The sequence below is a fragment of the Megascapheus bottae genome, chromosome 4 (assembly GCF_031878675.1).
Source record: "Megascapheus bottae isolate mThoBot1 chromosome 4, mThoBot2.hap1, whole genome shotgun sequence".
Taxonomy (NCBI): domain Eukaryota; kingdom Metazoa; phylum Chordata; class Mammalia; order Rodentia; family Geomyidae; genus Megascapheus; species Megascapheus bottae.
This window is the reverse complement of record NC_143512.1, coordinates 25,788,869-25,815,229: the sequence shown is the minus strand read 5'-3', so window position 1 is coordinate 25,815,229 and position 26,361 is coordinate 25,788,869. Positions and strand designations below refer to the sequence as shown.

Sequence of the window (26,361 nt, the reverse complement as noted above, 5' to 3'; positions counted from 1 at the left end):
TCAAATGGGCAGAACAAGAAACTCAAGAAAAATGTCAAATCAAGAAACAACATCCCCCACCCAATGTAAACAGACAATGGAACAGTCACTGGCAATCCTAGAGGAGAGTCTTCCAAGTGCTGTACAAATGCAATTGATAAACATCACTAATGAAAAATGTGAAAATATAAAGAAAGACATAAGGGAGGATGCCATAGCTGAACAAGAGGAATCCATAAACAAGGTGATAAGTAAAAAAGAAGAAGCCATAAAGGAGGCCATAATAAGGGTTTTTCAAAGAAAGATGGATGAATTCATAGAATCCACAAATAAAAAGGTGGCCGAACTCCAGCAAATGTTCAAAGAAAAAAAAGCTACTGAGCTAACCACTCAAATGGAAATCAAGGAGCAAAAGAAATCCATACATGATCTAAAAGAAGAGATGCAAGGCATCAAAAATGAGCAATTAGAAGCAAGGAAGCTGAAAAATAAAGTAGATAGCTTTGATAGCAGGTTAGACAATGCAGAGGAGAGAATTTATGGGGCGGAAGATAATTTAGTTATTATAGAGAAAGAACAGAAAATGAGTCAATCCAAATCTAGGAAAAATGAGAGAGCGCTTCAGGAGGTCCAACATACAATTAGGAAGCCTAATTTAAGGCTAATTGGTATTGAGGAGGGCCTGGAGAAAGAGGTCAATGGTATTGGAAATATACTTCAGGGAATCATCTCAGAGAATTTCCCAAATATCCAGAAGGGCAGGCCCATCCAGATACAAGAAGCTTTTAGAACCCCAAACAGACCTGACCAGAAAAGAACATCCCACCGCCACATCGTAATCTGTACTGGATCAATAGAAACCAAAAAAAAGGATCCTAAAGGCAGCCAGGGAAAAGGGTTCAGTAACCTATAAAGGAAAACCAATCAGAATAACCCCAGATTTCTCATCAGAGACCATGCAAGCAAGAAGTGACTGGAAGCATATATGTCATACCCTTAAGTCAAATAGCTACCAACCAAGAATACTGTACCCAGCTAACCTCTCATTCATAACTGAGGGAACAATAAAAACATTCCATTCCAGGGAAAAGCTGCAAAAATATGTCGCAACAAAACCAACACTACCGAGAATTCTCAAAGATGTTCTGTACATAGAAAACCAAAATAAATGCAATATAGGAAAAGAAATGGCACCTAAACAGCATACCATCTAAGGACCACAAGAACTGTCAAGACACAGGCCCTAATAAAAGCTTTTAAAAATGGTAGGAACTAATAAATATCTCTCAATCCTAACTCTAAATATCAATGGACTGAACTCTCCAATTAAACGGCATAGGCTGTCTAGTTGGATCAAAAAGCAAGAGCCATCGTTCTGCTGTCTTCAAGAGACACATCTTACCCAAAAAAGCAATCATCTTTTGAAAGTGAGAGGTTGGAATAAACTCTATCAAGCTAACGGCCCCCATAAACAGGCTGGAGTTGCCATCCTCATATCAGATAAAATAGACTTCAAACCAAAATTAGTAAGAAAAGACAAAGAAGGTTACTACATACTACTAAAGGGATCTTTCCTCCAGGAAGACATAACGATCCTAAATATTTACACACCCAATCACGGAGTTCTGAACTTCATCAAACAAACTTTACTTACACTGAAACCATATAGATCGAAATACAGTGATTGTCGGTGACTTTAACACACCACTCTGACCTATGGACAGATCAACAAGGCAAAAACTCAACAGAGAAACCTTAGAACTGAACAACTATATAGACCAACTAGATCTAACAGATTATCTGCAGAATATTCCACCCAGCAACAACACAAAATACGTTTTTCTCAGCAGCACATGGAACATTTTCCAAAATAGATCACATCTTAGGCGATAATACAAACCTGAATAGATTCAGAAACACTGAAATTATTCCATGCACACTCTCAGACCACAAAGGCATCAAACTGGAACTGAACACACATCTCCATCAATGAAAACCCTGTAACTCATGGAGACTGAACAACACATTGTTGAATCACCAATGAGTCATCAAAGAGATCAGAATAGAAATCCAACAGTTTATGAAATTTAACAGTAAGGAGCACACAAACTACCAACTCCTTTGGGACACAGCAAAGGCAGTACTCAGAGGAAAATTTATAGCGCTGAGTGCCTACAACAACAAGTTGGAAAAATTGCAAACCAACAACTTAATGTCTCACCTTAAGCTCCTGGAAAAAGAGCAACAAACCAACCCTAATCCCAGTAGAAGAAAACAAACTATTAAAATCAAAGCAGAATTAAATGATTTGGAATCCAAAAAAACTATAGAAAGAATCAACAAAACAAGGAGTTGGTTCTTTGAAAGAATTAACAAAATTGACAAGCCCTTAGCAAATCTTACCAAAAAAAGAAGAGAGCATATCGAAATAAACAAAATCGCAGATGAAAATGGTAATATCACGACAGAAATTACCAAGATCCAGAATATCATGAGGGAATACTTCTCAAACCATTATGCCAACAAATTTGAGAATCTAGATGAAATGGATGAATTCTTAGCCAATATTAACATACCCACACTGAACCAAGAAGAACTAAGCCAACTCAACAGGCCTATTTCAAGCTCTGAAATAGAAATGGCAATTAGAGAACTTCCACCTAAGAAAAGCCCAGGGCCAGATGGATTCACAGCTGAATTCTATAAGGTCTTCAAAGCAGAGCTCACACCAATACTCCTCAAGCTCTTCAACGAAATTGAAAATGAAGGTTCCTTACCAAACTCATTCTATGAAGCCAGTATAGCCCTCATCCCCAAACCAGACAGAGATTCATCAAAGAAAGAGAACTATAGACCTATATCTTTGATGAACATCGATGCAAAACTTCTCAACAAAATACTGGCCAACCGTCTACAACAACTCATCAAAAACATAATACACTATGATCAAACTGGATTCTTCACTGGGAGGCAAAGCTGGTTCAACATACGCAAATCAATTAATATAATTCAACACATCAACAGGAGCAAGGACAAAAATCACATGATTGTCTCAATAGATGCGGAAAAAGGCATTTGATAAGATCCAATACCCCTTTATGTTAAAAGCTCTGGAGAAACTAGGAATCCATGGAACATTCCTCAATGTAATAAAGGCTGTGTATGAGAAACCTACTGCTAGTATTACACTTAATGGTGAAAATCTAAAGCCATTCCCTCTAAAATCAGGAACGAGACAAGGATGCCCACTCTCTCCATTACTCTTTAACATAGTACTAGAATTCCTAGCCAGTGCAATAAGGCAAAAAGCAAGCATAAAGGGGATCCAAGTAGGGAAAGAGGAAATAAAACTATCCCTCTTTGCAGATGACATGATTCTGTATTTAAAGAATCCTATAGACTCTACTCCCAAGCTCCTTGAGCTGATTCAAAACTTTGGAAGAGTAGCAGGCTATAAAATCAACCCTCAAAAATCAACTGCCTTCCTTTACGCCAACAGTGAGAGGAACGAGGCAATAATCAGGAAAGAAACTCCTTTCACAATAGCCTCAAAGAAAATAAAGTACCTAGGAATTAGCTTAACTAAGAATGTAAAGGACCTTTTTGACGAAAACTTTAAAACCCTAAAAAAGGAAATTAAAGCAGAACTAAGGAAATGGAAAAACCTCCCATGCTCCTGGATTGGAAGAATCAACATTGTGAAAATGACAATCTTGCCAAGAGCTATCTACAAATTCAACGCAATACCCATCAATATCCCAATGTCATTCTTTAAAGAAATAGAAGAGGCAATCCAAAATTTCATATGGAATAATAAAAGACCCCATATAGCAAAAACACTTCTTAGCAGAAAGAACAGCGCTGGAGGAATTTCAATTCCAAACTTTAGACTCTATTACAGAGCTATAATTCTCAAAACAGCTTGGTACTGGCACAGGAACAGGCCTGAAGACCAATGGAATAGAACTGAGGACCCAGATATTAACCCACAGACCTATGGCCACCTAATCTTTGACAAGGGAGCAAAAAAAATAGAATGGAAGAAAGACAGCCTCTTCAACAAGTTGTGCTGGCAGAACTGGTTAAGCATCTGCACAAAACTAAAGCTGGATCCTTCTTTGTCACCTTGCACTAGAATTAACTCCAAATGGATCAAAGACCTGGAGGTAAAAGCTGACACACTGAAAACTTTACAGGAAGGAATAGGAGATACACTAGGCCTCCTTGGCACAGGTCGAAACTTTCTTAATAAGGACCAAGAATCACAACAAATCAGAGAAAGGCTGGATAAGTGGGAGTGCATTAAACTGCAGAGCTTTTGTATGGCAAAGGACATAGCTAGTAAATTAATTAGGAAGCCTACAGAGAGGGAGAAAATCTTCACCAACCAAACAACGGACAAGGGCCTCATATCTAAAATATATCAACAACTCAAAAAATTGAATCACTCCAAAACTAACCTCCAAAGTAACAACCATCCCATTAAAAAATGGGCCAAAGACTTAAAGAGAATCTTCTCTGAAGAAGAAACAAAAATGGCCTATAGACACATGAAGAAATGCTCAACATCTCTGGTCATAAAAGAAATGCAAATCAAAACAACTCTAAGATTCCACCTCACTCCAGTTAGAATGGCCAGGATCAGGAAAACGAGTAACAACAGATGCTGGAGGGGATGTGGCCAGGAGGGATTACTACTACACTGTTGGTGGGAGTGCAAACTCGTTCAACCACTATGGAAAGCAGTGTGGCAGTGCCTCAAAGGCTAAACATAGAACTCCCCTATGACCCAGCAATTCCACTACTTGGCATTTACCCAACCATCCAGAAACAAGGACATACTAAATCCACTAGCACAACAATGTTCATTGCAGCACTATTCACCATAGCAAAGATATGGAACCAACCTAGATGTCCCTCAGTTGATGAGTGGATCAACAAGTTGTGGTATTTGTACACAATGGAATTCTATGATGCTGTCAGAAAAAACAACATTGCCCCAATTTTTAGAAAATGGAAAGACTTAGAAAAAATCATATTAAGTGAAGTAAGCCAGACTCAGAGGAATTTAGGCTCAATGGTTTCCCTCATTCGTCATAATCAGTAGAAACCTTGGGCTCTACTAGCAGAGATTTGCAATTGAGCAAAATCTTGATACATAAGGCCATATAATGTGAAGCTAATTGAAAGGACCTCTAGGATATTGAAACAAAGGCCATATAATGAATGATTGTTGTCCTTAATGTACTATGTTGTCTCTCATCTCCTTTGCTGTCCCTTGGTTATCTCATATTGGTATAGTATCTCACTTTGTTATCTGATATATTGAATTTATTTGTATTTGGATATTTGAAATTTGATAGGGAAGGGGGCAAAACCAAGACGGGTGGGGGGTGTGGGGGGGGGGGAAATGGGTACCAAGACATGTGAAAGGGTATCAATGTATGTGAATTAATGCACCTTCTATCTGGCAAATATCATGTAACCCTTTTACTAATTACAATAAAAAAATTTAAAAAAAACAAAACAATATTGAGATTCTAACTCATGTCAGTGTAAAAAGAACGCAGGCAATCAGTCAGTGTATACTCAGCAATCATTAGTTTTGATTAATCGTATCTATCAAAAAACCCCACAAACATTAAAAAGCTAGATGGGATGAGGGAAATTGAGATCACAGCAGAAAAACAAACGAAAGTTGTTCAGGGAAATATATAATTGAGAGTTAAATTGTGAATATTGATGCTAAATAATTGACAAATACATGGAAGAGGTATCAAAGAAATGAGATATAATAAAAGACTCCATGACATTTATTTCTTTATTTGAAATAAGGTAGTAAAGGGGAAAACAAGATGACTAGGAGAGGAGAGGGGAGAGAAAGAGGGACAAAAACATGGAAGGGTTATCAATGTTCAAGAAGCAGTGTATCCTCTACCTAGTGAATGTAACTGTAACCCATCTACACATTGCCCCGACAATAAAAAAATTAAAATATAATATTAAAATTAAATTAAAATAAAAATAAATTAAAAACAAAATTTAAAGACTCCATGAAAACTATGACTGAATTAAACCCCAAAAAATCTGTCTGCACGAGGGGTTTAATCTCCAACATCTCTCTCTCTCTCTCTCCCTCTCTCTCTCTCTCACACACACACACACACACACACACACACACACACACAATTTCATGATCTATTGCTTGTATGTCTCCTTCAAAATTATTTAATTATTTATTGTCACTGTGATGGTGCTGGGAAATAAAATATTTTTTTCTTTTTCTTTTGCAGTATTGGGTTTAAAACTCAGAGCTTCATGCTTGGTCACCTTGCTTACTCAGCTGGTACTCTACCCTTTCAGCACTGTCCCAGGCTTTGCTTTTTGCAAGAACTTTTGAATGTAGTCTCTCAGTCTTTTCTGCTCTAGTTGGCTTTTAACTAAGATCCCTCAGATCTCAGTCTACCAAATAGTATGACTGGCACTCAGCTGGGAAGTGAGATCTTAAGAGGTGAGCAATAGATTTAATACTCTTACGATGAGAAGGAATTGGTTTTCCAGGAGTGCTTTTTTGACCAAATATTACAGTTATATAAATCGTAAAAGTTCCTCTTAAAAACTGAGAAACAAAGCCAGAAGCTGATAGCTTATGCCTATAATCCTTGCTTCTCAAGAAGCTGAAATTTGAGGATCACAGTTGGAAGCCAATACAAGCCGACCAATCCTAAAGATTCATGTTTCCAAATAACCAGTAAAACCACAGAACTAGAGGTGGGCCTCAAAGGGTAGAGTTCCAGGTGTATAAAAAAGTACTGAGTTCTTGAGATTCCACATCACTCCACTTAGAATGGCCAAGAAAACTAATAACAACAGATGCTGCCGAGGATGTGGCCAGGAGGAATCACTACTGCACTGTTGGTAGGAGTGCAAACTCTTTCAACCAGTATGGAAAGCAATATTCTGGTTCCTCATAAGACTAAACATAGAACTCTGCTATGACCCAGCAATTCCACTACTTGGCATTTACCCAGTCGTCCAGAAACAAGGACACACTACATCCACTAGCACAACAATGTTCATTGCAGCAAAGATATGGAACCAACCCAGATGCCCCTCAATAGATGACTGGATCAACAAGATATGGTACTTATACACAATGGAATTCTATGCTGCCATCAGAAAAAAAATGGAAAGACTTGGAAAAAATCATATTACATGAAGTAAGCCAGACCCAAAGGAACATAGGCTCAGTGGCTTCCTTCATTTGTAATAACTAGTACAAGCCTATGACTCTACTAGTAAAGGACTACAATAGTTCAAAACCTAGATACGTAAGGCCATATATGATGAGGCTAAATGAAAGGATCTCTAAGATATGGAAAAAAGAGCTTTATATTATGATTGTTGTTCTTAATGTACTATGTTATCTCTCTTCTCTTTTGTTGCCCTTTGGTTAATCCCATATTGTTACAGTATCTGACTTTGTTACCTGGTATATTGTATATATATTTATTTGTTTATTTGAAATAGGAAAGGAAAGGGGGAAAAACAAGATGATTGGGAGGGGGTGGTGGGAGGGAAATGGGAACAAAAACATGAAAAAAGGATATCAGTGTGAGAGAAGCAATGTACCCTCTATCTGGTGAATATAACTGTAACCCCTCTATACATGACAATAAAAAAGTACTGAGTTCAAGCTCTAGTACTGCTACCCAAACCAAAAATAACAACAGTAGCAACAACCAGAAGAACCTGAGAAACAATTGTTGAAAAGTAAAAATCAAATTGAGAAACTGTAGAAAATCAAAACTCAAAGTTGAAAATGTATCCATACCAAAATACTAGTAATAAATTTGCTTACTAAACAATTATCCTTGAAATTCAAGACCTAAACTAAACTACCTCTCTAAGTGCCATGTAGGACATCTCCTCTGTAGCACCTGATTTTACAAAAGATTTACTCCTTATATTATTGTGATTCTGCCTTCTGAGTCTCAGAAAGATAGGAAAATGAAGGAGCAATCTTATCTGTGGCCTCTTAATATAGTCAGCTCAGAATATTCGGCAAAACTTCAGTTACCTACTGCTGTTATGAAAAGACTGAGAAATTATATATCTGCTGTTTTCAGGTCTGCCACCTGCTCTCCAACTTAATTCTCACAGTCCTTGAGGGTGGATAATTTTATCCCAATTTCATGTATATAGAGTTAAGGTTTAGTGGGGTTGAATTACTTTTCCCAGGGATATAGTTCATTAAATTGCTGGTGCTAGGCACATTTCCAACCTCTTATCTATTTGAGTCTAAGATTCATCATCTCTACTCTGAAGCTCTCAGTCAAGTTAATAATTCTAACAATGTCAGTCTGTACCGGATCCTAGTTTTATTACAGGCTTTTTATAAGTATCCAGGTGATACTTAGCTTGAATTTTAAAGTAATATAATCACTAATATTCCTAATGGAGAATTTCCAAATGTATCAGCACCAGATGGTGATCTTGGGCCACCGTCTCTGGGAAACCGCACTAGGGAAGCTCAAACATAATTCACTGTGTGGTTGTCAACGTTTACCCCATACTAGTAAGCTGCAAGAAATTACGCTGAGACCACCCAATTTGTTGAACCGATCCTTCAGTTGTTTCTGACCTGAGCCATACACACAGCAATGACCATAAGATAAAACATGTTGTATTCCATTCTCATTCTGTGGAACAATGGTGTTCCTTTTGATTACTTTGAAAAACACATGCTCCAAAAGCATCTGTCTATATTGCTATGCAACAGCAGTTTTCAATGGACCATGCTTGAGATAAATGGAAATGCAGGATGTGTCTATCATATAGAGCAAGGCACTAGAGATTAATGAGACCAGATGTTTCCAGGAGTTGTGGGGAAGGAAGGATGGAATGTTTCTCTGCTCTTGCTATTGATTTTTTTCCCCTTCTCTTATTTTCTGGGACCAACTACATAATGTAATATAGGACATAAGCAAAGTAACTCCATATAATTTAGTGTGTGATGTGTCCAAGTTGCTAGGTGACCATGTAAACAAGCCAGGACTGCAAGAGCATGAGATCTCATGATCTATTTCTGTTCAATAACCAATTAGAAAAAATAAGCAAACATGAACAACCAACACAAAATAAAAGAATTTAAAGGACTAGAGTTGTGGCTCAATGACATCACATTAGTCTTAGTAAGCAGTAGGCTCTGTATTAAAAGCAACAGAACAAAAAAATTGAAGAGGAAAATTAGGTATGTTATACTCAACAAAAGAAGATAAAATTTTAGGATCATTGTATTTACTGGAGAGTGAGCCAGAATTTAAAAAATGACTGCAAAGACATTTCAATTATAAGATAAAGAGAAAAATGATTAACTCACTGCTTTGCTTCTTTTCGGGCTGTTTTGGTAAATGCCCTAGTGTGTGACCTTGCCTTTGAGAATGTGGTGAATTCTAAAATCCCCTCTCAGAGGCATGTCACTCTTGAGGCTGCAATTCCATCCAACACAAAGTCTTACTGGAAAGAGCAAGTGAGGGAAGCTCTCAACACTTGCTTTCTAGGTCCTCTCACATTTCAGAAGCCAAAGAAAAACCCAAGTGGCTGAGGAGGAAAGGCAATCACCCCTCTCATCATGCTGATCAAAATCCCCTCAGTGGTAATCACCAGGCAGCTGCTGGGAAAAAGAGCATTTAATCTAAATGTAAAACAGAAAGTACTTTTGACGGTCTGGGGCTCAGCCCACTGATGGGAAACATGTCATCTTCTTCCCTTTCCCTTCTCTGGGAATGAGTCAGTGTGTTCGCTTTGAAGCTCATCAGCACACCCCTGTTTTCACTTTCACCACAAATAGATAAGAACTCTGCAATTTTGACCGAGAATGAACACCCTACAGGCACAATGATTTGTGACAAATAATGCAATTGATTCCAACAGTGTGATGGAAAATGACCCACCAGTGTTATGAGCACTCCACAGAATGAAATTTCTGCAGGTACAGTACTGTTCATCACACACACAGTTTCTGAACGCACAATCCTAACCACTGATAACCAGCTCCAGTGATGCCATTGGTTTAGAAGTGTATCAGATAACTTCATGAGAATACTTCCATCAAAATATAGAAGTGGGCCAAGGAAAAGAGTGAATTTGGAGGATGAGGAAGTTTGGGGGATTTGGTGTTAAGAAAGTTTGGGGAATTTCAATATCAAGCAAATTTCCCACTCAATAAAAAGGCTAGAAAATTCATCTATTTTTTATTTAATTTCAGAATCTACGATGTTCCTTTACCATAATATCATGAGAACTAAACCAGTAAAATATTTTTATATTCTTTCTCTTCTTCATAAAAATTAAAATTTACTACAGAAGAGAAAAAAAAATCACCAGTCCTGAATTTCTTTTCCATGGCCTTTTAATGATTCTGCAGAGCTAGTACCTTCACTGTTTGAGATTTACTAAGAGAAACAGCTCAAATAAACTGTTAATTTCACCTCTGTTCTGGAGTTAAAATGCTGAGAAAGGCTGAAACTCTGTTCTGATTTTTCTTTCTTTTTTCTTTAGTGAAAGATTCAATTCAATCTTTTATTAAACTCAGTATAATCTACATGAAGTCAAATTAAATATATAATTTTAAAATGTATTTATTGTTATTGTAAAGGTGTTATACAGAAGGGTTATAGTTACATAAGTTAGATAAAGAGTGCATTTCTTTTGAACAATGTCCACCCCTTCCCTGGCTCTCTCCTCATTTTTTCCACCCACAAGTTTATTCTTGATGCCTTTGTCTAGGTTAGAGTCTAAGTTCAGGGGATTAACGTGAACAAAAGATACTATAATATCCCTTATGGATTTTTTCTCCTCTCTCTTTCTCCTTCCCGCATTCCTTCCACCCTCCTTTCCTGCTTCCCTCCATCTCTCTTCTCTTTTCCTCTATTTTCACTCTCTTCTAGCTCTTAGTATCTCCTCTCTCATGTTTCCTATTTTTTCTCTGTCTCTCTCCCTGCTCTTCTTCATCCCTTTAATCTCGACCACCCCACCAACTTCTCTACCTCTCATCTCTCTCTCCCTCTCTTCTTTATCTCTTTTTAATCATCCCCCAAACGTACTGGTTTTTCCACATACAGCAAACTCTCTCAATCTGTTTAATTCTCAGGAACCAGATCAGCTTACTTGTTAATGCTGCCCATTCCTGAGAACATTAGGAAACTTATTTACATCTCATAGCAACTTACATCTTACAACTCACCATTATTAGCAATATAAATATTTGGATTAACTGTCAACTTTATTTCTTACTTATTCCCTAATTCTTTGCTATGTTAGAGAATAGTTTTTACTAAGACCTAAAAACTTTAAATAATAGTAATAAAAATAAAATAATAATAAAGTATGAAAAAGTAAAAAATACAAAAAAACACAAAATGCAAATGTGTGTGTATAAAATCATTAAATGGGAAATTTGATCTTTGGTGAATGATATCCTTTTATATCTGGTCACACATATTAATTCTGAAGATTTGTTTTGGGGTTTTTTTGTTACTTCATATCATTACAATGAAAGAACAAGAATTTGAATCGATGCTGAATTCCATGACCTTTAAATGGAATGGTCATTTAATTCAAGCCAGAAAACATTTGAGAGTGAAATGGGACTGGTGAGGGCAGTTAATAATGCTGGGACAAATAGGGTCCTTCTGGGATAGTCTATGAAATAGAATCTATTTTACTTTGCTTATTAAATGAGACTCTGCAATCTAAGCGTCTATGAACTCTATACCAGTTACCTTTCCCTGCTCCTTCTAAGAAAGTTCTAATGTATCTGCCTAACTTTAAAAAAAAAAAGATGGACTAAATAGAATGTGGTCCATGTACATTATATACATATGAAGATGTCAGAATGAATTTCCATAGAGAAAAGTCTGTCATATAAACAAACACATGGTTGTGGGCAAAAAAGAAGATATTTACATCTAGTTGAAACAATTTTGGGTTCATGGGACAAAAAAAAAATCACTAAAAGCAAAACCAAGTATTTCTTGGTTTTGCCAAGAGCAGAGGTTGCATGTTTGAAGTGCCCTGTGACATCAAAACTTCTGAGGCTCAAGTGGCTTTGGTGATCAACTCTCTCTCTCTCTTCTCTCTCTCTCTCTCTCTCTCTCTCTCTCTCTCTCTCTCTCTCTCTCTCTCTCTCTCTCTCTCTCTCTCTTCTCTCTCTCTCTCTCTCTCTCTCTCTCCCTCCCTCCCTCCCTCCCTCCCTTCCCCCCCCTCTCTCTCTCTCTCTCTCTCTCTGTCATCTCTCTCTCTCTCATCTCTCTCTCATCTCTCTCTCTCATCTCTCTCTCTCATCTCTCTCTCTCTCTGGAAAGCTGCTTCAGTTCTCCATTTTGAAGCTGATATAGCCATCGTGGGTGGTATTGAGAACATCTGTTCCCATGATTCCCAAGGAGCAAGTGTCATGAATCGCTGCATCCAAAAGGTCTTCAGTTTTACTTGGGGTCTTAAAAGTCCCAAATGATATATTAAATATTCACTTCCAGGGTGTTTCCAGTAAACAAGAAATGTTTAGTGATCTAATACTGGCAAGAGTTGCCATGTTACTATAGAGAAGCTAAGCGCTTCATTTTATCTTGCCCTCCCTCACAACACTAAACATTTCATGGGAAATTCCCATGCAGTCTAAAACTCATAAAAGTTCTTTTCTGAGCTAGGGATGTACCTCAGTGAGACAGTGGTTGCCATGTGTAAAATCCTGGGTTAAATCTTAAATACGGAAAAAAAACAAGTTATTCTTTGGTATCAATGAAGCTTCAATTCTCTTTTCTAAGAAAAGCTAACCATAATCATAATCAGTAGAAACCTTGGGCTCTACTAGCAGAGATTTGCAATAGAGCAAAATCTTGATACATAAGGACATATAATGTGAAGCTAATTGAAAGGACCTCCAGGATAGTGAAACAAAAGCCATATAATGAATGATTGTTGTCCTTAATGTACTATGTTGTCTCTCATCTCCTTTGCTGTCCCTTGGTTATCTCATATTGGTATAGTATCTCACTTTGTTATCTGATTTATTGAATTTATTTGTATTTGGATATTTGAAATTTGATAGGGAAGGGGGCAAAACCAAGACGGGTGGGGGGTGTGGGGGGGAGGGATACGGGTACCAAGACATGTGAAAGGGTATCAATGTATGTGAATTAATGCACCTTCTATCTGGCAAATATCATGTAACCCTTTTACTAATTACAATAAAAAAAATAAAAGAAAAGAAAAGAAAAGAAAAGCTAACCATAATAATTTTTTTAAGAATTCATTATTTGTTTTTGGATTTGCATGTGCCTGAGAAGGCTGCCCTAATTCAAGAATTTTAACCCTCCTACAGGTTGGGAACTGAGTGATTTCATTTGGTAACTGAGTGAGACAGAAATACCTAGGATGAACAATATTGTCTTTGCATTGAATGAAAGAAATTATATAAGTGAATCAAGTTAGATTCTGAGAGTATGAGGACCTGCAATGGTCCTATGAATTTTTTAAAGAGATGAAATGGCAACTTCTTTCAGCTTATTTCCCCTTTCCCTCCTATAATTTACGTTAAAAAATAAATTGTAGATAGCAAATATCAAGTCATCATCTGATAGGGATAAGCAGCAGAACAAAAAAGTAGTACAAAAGTTACTACTTGCTATTCTGTTTCTTCCCAGAACTATCAATCCATTAAATACCATGTTATTTCCTAAATTTATTGACACTTATTCATCCTACTGATTTTTAGTGATAGTTATAATAAGATTGCAATTTTTGTCAACATACTTCTTAATAGAATTTTATTTGAATTGATTCTCATTTTATTGAGTTTTAAGGGTTACTGATATTATTCATATAAATATATTATTAAATATGTTTCTCAAGCACCTTTCCCAAATGTATTGCTTATCTTGTAATGTTCCTAACAGTGTCTTTTGAAGACAGCATGTTCTATTTTGATGATATTTGGGTTCTGATCTTTTATAAAATCCATAGCCATAGGAAGGAATAGAGAATAAATAAATATTTTCCTAAAATTGAAAGGGAATTGACTGCAAATAGGCACAGAAAAAGTATCAGAGGGAGGAAATGTTTTATTTTTGTTTGTGATATAGATTGCAGAACTATAAATACTGTCAAAACTCATTGAACTGTACTCTTATGAATGTTCATATTTTTCAGACAATATCTTGTAATAAATGAGAAAATACACATTCACCCATAGATAAACCTTAGTCACTAAGTCTCTAAGTCTGAATAGATACCTAAAAGTTAGTCCTCTGAGCCAAGGGCGTGGCTTCTTAGAAGAGAACTTGTCTAGTATGCACTAGGATCTGGATTTGATTCTTAGCCTGCAAAACAAATAAGCAAACAAAATATGATAGCAATTTTATCCCTTGTACCAAGATGGTGCTTGTTCTTGGCTCTTTCATTTCAGGAATATTCTCACAGCATTTCCATGCAATCTCAACTCTTCCAAACTTATACATGGGGCAGAAAACGGAGTAAAAATCAGGAGTGCTTTGCAGGGTTACATGTTTTATATATGAGAAAAATATACTAAACATGTAGCTGAGGCCTGATGACTTACACACATAATGCTAGCTAATAAGGAGATTTTCAATCAAAGACAACTCAGACAGAAAAGTTCATAAGAATAGTTCTCTAAAATAACCAGTAAAAAGTCATGTTGGAAGCATGGCTCAAACGGTAGAATGGAGCTGAGCTGGGCCCTGTGTTCAAACTGGATACTGAAAAAGATGAAAAGAAAAGAGAAAAGGAAGGAAGGAAGGAAAGAAGGAAGGGAGGGAGGGAGGAAAAGAAGGAGAGAAGGTGTGTGTGTGTGTGTGTGTGTGTGTGTGTGTGTGTGTGTGTGTTTCAATATGTGTCATTGGCTGAGAAGTAGCAGTGTTAACTTGATATGGTTTCTATCACTGATAGGTGAGAGACACTTGGCTTACCTGTTTCTGCTCTTCTACTTTCTCCATTTACAACATGGCTCAAAGAATTCCCTTTATTGGGCATTAGTAAAAGACATTGAGCCATTTTTAAAATAAAACCTTTTAAAATATATTTGAAAGTAACCCCTCTATACATTATCCCCAAAATTTAAAAAATACATTTGAAAGTTAAAATAGTTACTACCTTAGTTATCAAACAGTAGAGAATTACCCTCATGTCCTAGGGAACAATTATTATTAATTATTATTTACTACTAGCTATAAATACTGAGTCTAAAAGATAATGTAACAATGCACCAGATACCCTAAAGCCATTGGTTGAATATGCCTCATCTTAACTGTTTTAGGGCCCTTCTTTTTCCACTTCTGCATTATTAGCACTCTTGCCCTCCATTATCCAAAGATTGCCAAAAGAATGGGAAGAAGCTAAGGAACAAGTGAGCAGACTACAAATTATAAAGTGCTGGACAATCACAGAATGAAGTTGTTGGAAAATGATAGATATAACCTTTATAATCCGCAGAGGGGGAAAAAAGCCATGAGCAGCCTTGTTATGAATTGAAATTACTTTCTCTACCAGCTATTGGCTGGGTAAGATAGGGACTACAAAACTATGGAATGTGTTGGAAGATGAGAGGGTAAGCAGTAAGAAGGCTATGCCAAAATATCTCAGTGAACAAAAATAAAACAAACTAAAGCTGCTTGTGGTTCATGCCTATAATCCTAGCTACTGGAGCATTTGAGACCTGTGGATCTAAGGAAACTTAAGCAGAAAGGTCTTGAGATACTTATCTCTAAATCACTAGCAAATAAACTGGAAATGGAGCTGTGGCTCCAGTGGTAGAGCACCAGCCTTGAGCAAAAAAGCTAAGAGAAAATACCCAGTTCCTGAGTTCAAGCCCCAATACCAGCCCCCAAAGCAAACAGTATATACTAGGTGATCAATAACCACACTGGATGAAGAGTAAATAAATGTCAGAACAATAAAAAAGAAGGCTATGCCAAAATAGTGCTAAGAGAACAAAGAACTTTTCAACACACTAAAAATACATCACCAAACACAAGGCACTTTTAAACTATCAAAAATGAGCTGCTACTAAATTATGTAGGCAAAAGAAATAAGATTACTACGTTTAATATAGCTATCAGAAAATTCATTATCAACACCAAATTCTGAATGACACAGCTTTCGAATGAATGAAAATGTATCAAATACACAATCAAATGAAAAATGCTACAGCTTCATAGAATAATCTTCTTGGCACTTATCTTTCCCAACCAGCATTTAACCAACTGAGATGATATTTAAGGAAATTTTACACTACAGCAAATGGGAGCCCTGAAAATTTCTATGTCTGAGCTGGGCTATGAATATTCCTATCAGGGCAAAGTTTACGTTGTCGAGAGTCCTCCAGTAAGGCTGTAGATTCAACTTCTGTCGTTTCCCTACCCACAGCCTTCGTCAAGATCCTCCTGAGTGAAGACCTGATCTTTCTCAGTCATGCACTTTATTGAAACCAAGCCACGAGAGGCCATACACTCTTCCTTTGCTTGTTTCATGTTCTGTTTGGGCGAAGAAAATAAAAACAGAAAATTTTTAAAGACAGCAAGGCAATTTAGTATGATAGCAAACCTTTACACACTCAGTTGTAATAATCCCAGCATTCCATGTGAATAAGAATGGGGTATGTTGGGCTCTTTATCATATCTTTCTTTCTTTGAGGACTTTGATATTTAGATGTCAATCCAACCAAGATAATATCAGAGCTGGGTGCTGGTGATTTATGCCTATAATCCTAGATACTCATCAGACTGAGATCTGAAGAACACGGTTTTAAGCCATTCTGGCCAGTAAAGTCCATTAACACTCTTATCTACAATAACCACCAAGTTTTCAGAAGTAAAGCAGTGCCTTGAGTGGTAAAAGTGCTACCTGTGCAAAAACAGCACAAAGATAGTGCCTAAGTCCTGAACACCAAGACAGGAACACACAGAAAAAAGTGTTTGTACAAGGTCAAGATATTAACTCAGCCCATGGATTGCTGATCTCTTTTCCTTAGTCTTTATTTTTCTTCATCCAAAAACTTCCTCTGCCCTGACCTCTGTGTATTACAAGAGCTCTAACAATCTATTTCCTAAAGGTTATGAAAAAAGAAAAAAAATTCTTCATTGGCCAAATCAAAAGCCTGCCTGCACTGGAGCCGATGGACTACTCAAAATGCTAGGTGCTTCCTTGGACTAATGTATTTTGTCTCTACCCAGTTTATGTGATTCAATAGCCAGTTACTATGGTAGCAAATTTCCTCATTAGCAAATAGGCATTATTGAGAGCTGTTAAAGTGCCAATCACTATTATAGGCATAGAATACATTGTTCTGAAGAAGCCTGATTAAGGGAAAGAAGAGAAACATACTTTAATGCTATTAGTAGAATGGGAGATAAGAAAATTCCTGTGAAAGGAATGAAAGGTATCTACTTTAAATTGGATGCTTAAGGGCAACCTACATAGAAGGTAAACTTTTCCTGGAGATATTAAGAGAAGGAAAAGCCATTCTGGAAATGAGCAGGAAGGAGGCAATAGAAGCACAGTGCACATCTGAGATAATGTTTTGGTGTATCTAGGTGGCCTCCCATGCTTGCTCAGACACACAAGAGCACAGGCCACGCTGGACTATGCAGATTCTGACACAGTTGTCTGAATTGGACTTTAGACTGAGACTACTACTATAAATTAGGATCAGTGCCTGTCCTAAAGAGATCTTGTGCTGTGATGTCCTCCTTCATAATACCAGGAGGCTAGTACAGACCTTTTTAAATAACTATGTCACACTCTGCCTCTCTCTGTTTCAAAGTTCGGGCTTCCTCAAGATTTTCCACTTAGGCCTAAGTAAACCACTTCTAGGCCTTGGCTTATTTTCAGAGAAATTTCTAGCCTTCCTTGCTCAGATAAATAGATCTGTACTTTTTCTAGGATTTATTTGAAGAATTGACTATATCTAAAATATACCTACACCTAAAAAGGTTGAATCTCTCAAAAAAACAACCATCCCATTAAAAGGTGGGCTAAAGACTTAAAGAGAGACTTCTCTGAAGAGGAAATAAGAATGGCCTATAGACACATGAAGAAATGCTCGACATCTCTGGCCATACACAAAATGAAAATCAAAATTGTTGTTCTTAATGTCCTATGTTATTTCTCTTCTCCTTTTGTTGCCCTTTGGTTAATCTCATATTGTTATTGTATCTGACTTTGTTACCTGTTATATTGTATATGCATTTATAGGTTTATTTGAAATAGGAAAGGGAAGGGGGAAAACAAGATGATGGGAAGGGGTGGTGGGAGGGTAATGGGGACAAAAACATAAGAAGGGGTATCATTGTGTGAGAAGTAATGCACCTACTATTTGGCAAAAGTAACTGTAAACCCTCTATACATTACCTCAATAATAAAAAATAAAATGAAAAATCAAAACAAAACACAACTTTGATATTCTACCTCACCCCAGTTAGAATGGCCATGATGAAATACTCTACAAACAACAGATGGGGATATGGCCAGGAGGGATCACTACTACACTATTGGTGGTATTGCAAACTCATTCAATCACTCTGGAAAGCAGTATGGCAGTTTCTCAAAAGAATACACATAGAGCTCCCCTATGACCCAACAATCCCACTCCTTGGCATTTTCTCAATCGTCCAGAAGCAAGGACAAACTAAAGTCACTAGCACATGATGTTCACTGCAGCACTATTTACCATAGCAAAGATATGGAACCAACCCAGATGCCCCTCAGTAGATGACTGAATCAAGAAGATATGGTACTTACATACGATGGAATTCCATGCTGCCATCAGAAGGAATGGCATCGCCCATTTGTAAGGAAATGGAAAGACTTGGAAAAACTCATATTAAACTAAGTAAGCCAGATTCAAAGGAACATAGGCTCAATGGTTTTCCTCATTTGTAATACTTAGTACACATCTAGAACTCTCCTAACAGAGGACTACAATAGCTCGAGACCTATGTTCATAAGGTTATATAGGATGAGACTAAATGAAATGAGCTCTAGAATATGGAAACAAGAAGTTTATCTTGTGTGATTTTTGTTCTTAATATGCTATGTTATTTCTTTTCTCTTTTTTCCCCTTATGGTTAATCTCATATTGTTACTGTATCTGACTTTATTACCTGGTATATTGTACATATGTTTATTTGTTTATTTGAAATTGTGAAGGGAAGGGGATGATTTGGAGGTGTGAGGGTAAGGTAAGGAGGACAAAAGCATGAGAAGGGGTATCAATGTGCAAGAAGTAATGCACCTACTACCTCATGAATGTAACTGTAACCCCACAATAAAATAAAATTTTAAAAAAAGGAATGACTTGTCCTCATAGACCTATAAGAGCATCATTTAAGGAAGCATGAGCAATGCTTGAGAAAGAAAATTTGCATTGAAAAATAAATTTGATTTTTTTTCCTTTTAAAAGTTATTTTTCAAAAGAGGCTCCCAGATGGTAACTGAATGGTGCTACTTGGCAGTATTTTTCATTGTCATACTTTCCTAAACAACTGTTCCTACACCTAAATTTCTACAGAAATTCAAGGAGAAGTGGAAGACAAACAAATTTGAACACAATTGCATGCTTTGAGTTACAGGTAACATGCACGGGTGAGTACATATCAATAGACAACACTGTGAGAGCCCCAGTGCCTCTTATCTGGTCCCTAAATTTTTTTATTTTAAAAGTTTTATTTTAAGTTGTTATTTTGAATGTAATGTACAAAAGGGTTACAGTTACATAAGTCAGGTAATGAGTATTTTTTTCTTCTTTCATATATTTTTATTGTAATAAATAGAGGGGTTACACCAGATAGAAGGTGCATTATTTGACACACATTGATATCTCTTCTTATATTTTTGGTCCCTAAATTCATGTCTATAAAAATATCATTCATTCAAAAACAAGACACAAAAGTGATAAAACAAGGATTATGGATCTTTTTAAAATAATTTTTATTGTGATTAATAGAAGGGTTACATTATATTCACCAGATAGAAGGTGCATAACTTCACAAACATTGATACCCTTTCTCATAACATGGTCCCCATTTCCCTACTACCCTCCCCCCGCTACCCCGCTTAACATGATTTCCCCAATTTCAAATAACCAATTAAGCACATATAAAATATATCAGATAACAAGGTGAAAAATTGTACTAGGGACCAGAAGTTTGGCCTAGTGGTAGAGTGCTTGCCTAGCATGCACGAAGGCCTGGGTTCAATTCCTCAGTACCACATACATAGCAAAAACCCGGAAGTGGTGCTGAGGCTCAAGTGGTAGAGTGCTAGCCTTGAGAAAGTCCAAGGACAGTGCTCAGGCCCTGAGCCCAAGCCCAGGACTGGCAAAAAAAAAGGATTATGGATCTTTAAGATGACCATAAATACCAATTTTTAATAAAATTCTTAGCAAACTGAATTCAACAGCACATTTTAAAAAATCATATTCCATGACCAGATTGGCTTTATTCTCGGGAGGCAAACCAAAAGTAACAAAAATCTTCTAGATTCGAAGAGCATTTCCCGCAATGTAGCAGGATATAGAATCAACATACAAAATCAGTAGTTTTTTTTTTTTTTACTAAAAATGAACTGGTGGAGAAATGTCACAATGAAAGCTCATTTATGCAAATAATGTATACTAACAGAAACATTTTTAAATGCTAGCTTTCATTTCATTCTTTTAAAAGAATATGCTAATGTTTTTACAACATACAGCTTTAAAGGCATTAAAGCCATATTTCAGAGATAAGAATCCAAGAACAGTCTCCATAATATTTGAGATAATTATCTTTCTCCAGAATGTGAAAATCATAATAAGAACTGGGCATTAATTTGTGAGAAAAATGTAGCTAATCTCAATAGATTGGTTTCTTCCATTTGAGAAGATTTCAATAAATAGGCTCAATGGGGCATTTTTCTACATCTTGCCATTTTGTAAAATCTTCAAGCAAATAAATGAGAATATTTTATGTTAGAGAATTATTTAATGGCATTGTTCTTCTGTCACCTTGATATGAAGTAATGTACCCACTACTTGATGAATATAACTGTAACCCCTCTATGTATTATTCTGATAATAAAACAAAATAAAAATTAGTGTAAGTTCTCTCTTTTTCATATATTTTTATTGTAATTAATAGAAGGATTACATTATATTCAACAGATAGAAGGTGCATTACTTCACATATATTGATACCCTTTCTCATGTCTTGGTCCCCATTTCCTTCCCCCCAACCCCGCCCCTCATCTTGTTTTCCTCCCTTCTCTACCCAACTTCAAATAACCAAATACCCATATATACAATATATCACATAACAAGGTGAAATACTATAACAATATGACATAACCAAGGATAGCAAAAGAGATGAGAGATAACAGTACATTAAGGACAAAAATCACTCATTATATGGCTTTTGTTTCTATATCCTGGAGGTCCTTTCATTTAGCATCATCCTATATGGCCTTATGTATCTAGGTTTTGCCCTATTGTAAACCTCTGCTAGGAGAGCCCAAGGTTTCTACTGATTATGACAGATGAGGGAAACCATTGAGCCTATAGGTTCCTTTGAGTGTGGCTTGTTTCACTAAATGTGATTTTTTTCTAAGTCGCTCCATTTCCTTACAAATGGGGCAATGTCATTCCCTCTGACAGCATAGAATTCCATTGTGTATAAATACCACATCTTGTTGATCCACTCATCAACTGAGGGACATCTGGGTTGGTTCCATATCTTTGCTATGGTAAATAGTGCTGCAATGAACATCGTTGTGATAGTGGATTTAGTATGTCCTTGTTTCTGGACAGTTGGATAAATGCCAAGTAGTGGAATTGCTGGGTCATAGGGGAGCTCTATGTTTAGTCTTTTGAGGAATTGCCCTACTGCTTTCCATAGTTGTTGAACGAGTTTACACTCCCACCAACAGTGTAGTAGTGTTCCCTCCTGGCCACATCCCTTTCAGCATCTGTTGTTATTAGAGTGTATGTAAGTTCTTAGCATAGTACAGCAAGAAGAAAAGGAGCTGTCCTAAAAGTGTTATGTAATTTGGGATATATGTATTTTGAATTTCCTTACTAAGGATATAACTTTTTTGAAGAGATTGCTTGTTTACCCCACAAAGCATCACACTACCACAGCATAATTTCTTGGTAGATAACAAGCTAATTTTCAAGAATAACAGTTTTTCAAGTGGAATTTTGGGAACACTTGGATGTCCTTCAGATACATTCAGAAAATCCAAATACATTTAGAGAATCCAAAAGATCAAAATTATTTTTGTAACAATAGGATATTGTGTGTATGACCTTTTTCATTCTTATTACAAGTAGGATGTAGAGTTTACCAGAAGATTCATAGCTAGTGATTTTTTCAGTAAATTAAATGAATAAACAGAGATGAGAGTATATACACTTTGCAATGACTGAATACTTAGGAGATTGTTTTAAAGTGTAACTTTTCTAACTAGCTGTGTCTGTAAGGAAGTCCTGAGACTAAAATGTAAGGGTTTGATGCTGTCCAAAAGAAATTCATACTTGCAGTGGATGTTAATTCTGAATGAGGCAAGGCAAAGATAATGATGGAGACACTGTGTCTTGTTGTTCACTAGACAAGCTTAGTAGGTTCCTTTTCAATGAGGTGATGACAATAAAAATGCCTTACATACAGAAAATTAAGTTTGATATAGCATCCTATTTTTCTTAAGAAACTATAAACTTCATAATATCTATGTTAATGGTGTCTATGGATTAGAAATTTACATGAATATTTATCTAAAACTTGAAGTCTTTATTTCCATGTTTTACTTGTTCTTATAGTTTATATTTTTTCATTTACATATTTCTTACACCAACATGCAATTTCAAGACATGGAATACAATATTGTCTATACCTAAACATGGCCTTAGGAATATTTAATATTTGTTGAGTGTATTATATGAGCTTAACAGTGTTCTAAATTATTCAATAAATTAACTCATTAACACTCTTGAAACATTCTGACATAAACACTGTTATTTTTCCTGCTTCACGGATTACAGACTATAATATAGAGATGCATGTGGTAGGTGGCTAACCATTCTTGATGAAATAAAGAGTCAAAAAGAAAAAGAAAAAACCCAGCACCAGTAGCCAAGGCCTGTAATACTAGCTAACCGGGATATTGAGCCCTGGAAGACTATTTTAAATATCTCTTAATAATGATAGTATTAAGATTATTTTGAATTAGGAGTGATACTATTCCTCTACAGAATCATGAATGGCCATATATACATTTCTGTGTACTAATTTCATTGGTTTTTCAGGTCCAGCTGAACTATGTTGAATGTAATGATGCTGTCATAACACAGAGTAAAACCCTAAGAAGGTTATTGGTTAATTAGCCTTTCCAGACAATCTGGAAATTATAATTTTATTTATAAAAGAAGTAAATTAAGCGTATTTGCTAAATCTCCAAAACTAGGACATTTACTGTATTACCTTTCTTGAAGTATTTATTTCCTATAGAATTGAACTAAGAATAATTCTTTTCCAAATTAAGGACAGTATTTTCATGTTTTTGAGAGTGTATATTCATTCTGAAGCTTGAACTCAGGCCTGGGCCCTGTGTCCAGCTTTGTTTTTTTTGTAGCTAATTGGAGAATCCTAGATGTGTACTAATTACTATTAATTAGAGATTCCATGGAGCCTATGCTAATCTGGGTCTGGCTGACTTCACTAAATATGATTTTTTACAGGTCTTTCCATTTCCTTTCTGATGGCAGCATTGAATTCCATTGGGTATAAGTACCATGTCTTCTTGATCTACTGAAGGGCATCTGGGTTGGTTCCATATCTTAGCAATGATAAGGATTGTTTTTGCTATATGGGGTCTTTCATTATTCCATATGATTTTTTTGGATTGTTTCCTCTATTTCATTAAAGAATGACACAGGGATAATAATGGATATGTCACTTAATTTGTAGATACCCGTTGGCAGGATTGCCATTTTCACGATGTTAATTCTTCCAATTCAGGAGCATGGGAGGTTCCCCTAGTTCTGCTTTGATTTCTTTTTTAGGTTTTCAAAATTTTCATTATAAAGGTCCTTGACATCCTTAGTTAATTCCTAAGTATTTAATGTTCTTTGAGGCTATTGTGAAAGGAGTTGTTTTCCCAAGTTCTGCCTCACTCTTCTTGTTGTTGGCATTCAGGAAAGCCATTGTTTTTTGGGGGGTCGGTGGGGTCATGGAGCTTGAATTCAGCCTGGGCACTGTCCCTGAGCTCTTCAGCTCAAAAGCCATTGATTTGGGGTGATTAATTTTATACCCTACTACTTTGTCAAAGTTTCAAATCAGCTCAGGTAAGTTGGGAGTGGAGTTTATAGGGTTCTTTAAGTAAAGAATCATGTCATCTGCAAAGAGAGAAAGTTTCATTCTCTCCTTCCCTATTTGGATCCCGTTTATGTTTGCTTCTTGCCTACATATGCTTGCTGATTGCTCCGGCTAGGAATTCTAATACTATATTGAAGATAAGTGAAGAGAGTGGGCATCCTGTCTCATTCCTGATTTTAAAGAAAATGGCTTTAGCTTTTCACTATTTAGCATAATTTCAGCTATAGGTTTGTCATTCACAGCCTTTATTATACTGAGGAATGCTCCATGGATTCCTAGTTTCTCCAGAGCTTTTAACATAAAGGGGTGTTGGTTTTGTCAAATGCCTTTTCTGCAGGTATTGAGACAATCATGTGATTCTTGTCCTTGCTCCTGTTGATATGTTGAATTATATGAATTGACTTGCATATATTGAACCAGCTTTGCATCCCTGTGATGAATCCTGTTTGATCATAGTATATAATTTTTTGATGATGTTTTGAAGATGATTGGCCAATATTTTGTTGAGAAGTTTTGCATCAATGTTCATCTAAGAAATAGTTCTCTTTTGTTGATTAGTCCTTGTCTGGTTTGGTGATGAGGATTATACTGGCTTCATAGAATGAGTTTTTTAAAACAATATTATAGACATAAAATCTTACATCCTATGAGGAGAGGCATAAGAGTTCAATGGAAAATAATAACTATAGCCTGAGCACATATTAAGGGTAGTAAAGGGCTCTGAATTAGAAGACAAGTATAGGAATTAAACATTGGAAATGGGATTTCAAGGCACATGAACATAGTATCATTTATACATGGTATATAATTGTAAGGAAAAATCATAAAGGCAAATTTAACTTGGAGTTAATTGTGGAAATGTTTCAATGTTGCACTGCAAATGGGAATGGTTCATGTAACTAAAATATAAAAGTGATTTTGAGATTTGGGTGATGTGAAACACCCAATACATGAGTATGTTTTTCTAAGTATTTCCATTTCTTGACGAATGGTACAATATTATTCATTCTATTGGATGAGTAGAATTCCATTGTGTATATATATCACATTTTCCTGATCCATTCATCCACTGAGGAGCATCTAGAAGCTCCGGACACCGTACAGTAAATAAATTAATGATCTCTACTTCCTTACTCTTCTGTCAATTCTCTTTGATCAGCAGCTCACTTATTTTCTCATCCAAAATGTATGTTTTCCCCATAGCAAGTTATATTTCATTCCCAATTGTGTGTTTTATTTGAAGTTATGCTCTGGGGACCAACTGACCTAACCTAGAAATAGCCCTCACTTCACAATCAGGTACATTTGTCCCTGGTACATTTGTTTTAGTCATTCAACTAGCCCTATTTATGGTGTTATTCTTTCTTATTTGTGAGAAAAAAATAACTTGTGATTTGGGTCCAGGTACTACTCTTTTGATTTTTTTGTTACTTCTTTGTTGAGAAGAGCCTGATCTTTTCATTTTGTACTCCTTCACCATTACCAAGTGAAATATTCGGTTCTTGGGTCATGCTGATCTTCACTGATAGACATCCATTCTATCTGCCCACACCACTAGACATTGCTTAAATCTACAGTTATTGGCCATGCACTTGCTTCAAAAATGAGGTAATGTCAGAATTCTTAATTGAATTTGACTTAAATTAAAACTAAACTATTGGTTAATTCTAAGGAATAAATTTAACATTTGACAATTAAGTACCAGATATTTAAAGAATGTTTAACTAAGAAATATTCTGGATTTTTGGACTCCTTTCCTTCATTACTTCCTTCCTTCATCCCTTCCTTCCACTTGTCCTTGTGCTCTGTTTACACAGACAACTTTCCCATCAAAGTTCTGAATGCTTATTATCTACGAATTCAGTTAAACAAAAAATATCAGTGTACCAAGGTTCAGGATTCCTCTACTACGGTCCCATTAGAGTCAGGAGTCAACTCTGAATCTGTCAGTGTTGTAAGG

At 36.2% G+C, this 26,361-nt stretch overlaps 1 pseudogene; it reads right to left on the bottom strand.

Moving 5' to 3' along the window:
* LOC150064175 (protein TESPA1 pseudogene) overlaps window positions 1–25,912 on the bottom strand; it is a 29,602-nt pseudogene extending 3,690 nt beyond the window's left edge.
* Between the last annotated feature and the right edge of the window lie 449 nt (window positions 25,913–26,361).